This window comes from Bison bison, unplaced genomic scaffold (genome assembly GCF_000754665.1).
Source record: "Bison bison bison isolate TAMUID 2011002044 unplaced genomic scaffold, Bison_UMD1.0 scf7180017864319, whole genome shotgun sequence".
Lineage (NCBI taxonomy): Eukaryota > Metazoa > Chordata > Mammalia > Artiodactyla > Bovidae > Bison > Bison bison.
In genome coordinates, this window is record NW_011494891.1 from 746,405 (window position 1) to 747,550 (window position 1,146).

Here is a 1,146-nt window from a genome sequence, read left to right on the forward strand (position 1 = left end):
TCTACTTGAAATGGAAAATGAAATAATGTTCACTTTGGAGATTCAAGGTAAATAATAACTTAGAGAAATCAGCCTCCCGACTTTTAATATTAGAAATAATAATCAACTTATATCAAAATATTAAGAGTAAATGGTGAAAATTTTTAAGATGTAGTTTTAGTAAAAAGAAAGGAGAGGGTGGAACTTCCAACAGAAATATTTAATAAATATTATAATGGGGGTGCTAACAGTGTTAACATTAGGAAATGAGTAATAATTGATGGAATAAGAATGTTTTTATTGGTAGTTATATCCTCAATTATTTAAATATTTCCACTATAAATCTAAGAACTTGTGATTGAGTATACAGAAGAGCACCAAGTATGTGCCATTTATAAGAGCAAACCAAGACATCAAATGAGATTTCTGAAGTTACAGTCTCATTTCCAGGCTTGTGCAGCACACTCATCTTTTTTCAACTTTGGGTTAAAATATCTACAAGACTGTGGTTGGGAGCCTCCAAACAGGGCTATGCGGTAGTCATGTTTCTTCCTTCTGGGCCTTGTGCCTTCTACCAGTTCTTCTCGATCCTCTGGAGAAAGGAGATGATACCTCATGCCACTTATCACCATTTTAAGGCATTCGGGATTGTCTTGAATAAGTGGTTCGGCTTGTACTGTTTTACTTAAGAAATTCTTTGAGATAAGAGGAAACCTGACTTTAGCAAGGATGTCAACCATAAAAGGCTGGCGATTAGGTTCATCATATTTCAACCACCTGACTGCAGCATCATAAACCTGATCCTCTGCTCTCACAGTCAGAGTGTCCTGGTTGAGGAGATGTGTAACTCGCTTGACATCAAGTTGTAGAAATTCATCAGTTTTATAAACTTCAGTAAAATGCTGATGAATAAAGTCATCCGCAGTTGCTTTCAATTCAGGACAGTCTAGACACTCTGCTAATACACTTATACCAAGACAGTTTGAAGCATCAACTTGTTCTTTCAAAAAATCAACACACATTTTCTTCACAGGTTCAATCTGGTACTGATTTGCTGCATCTAATAAGGACTGAACATTGTTGCTATTCACAGAAATTCTAGCTGTATAAGCAAATTCCACAAGTTGTTCAATAATGTCAGGTTCAGCATCTTTGAGCTCCACTTCA

The 1,146-nt window shown here is 35.8% G+C and overlaps 1 pseudogene; it reads right to left on the minus strand.

Annotated features, from left to right (window-relative positions):
* Positions 1-6: 6 nt before the first annotated feature.
* Positions 7-1,146, minus strand: part of LOC104997988 — a 21,041-nt pseudogene continuing 19,901 nt past the window's right edge.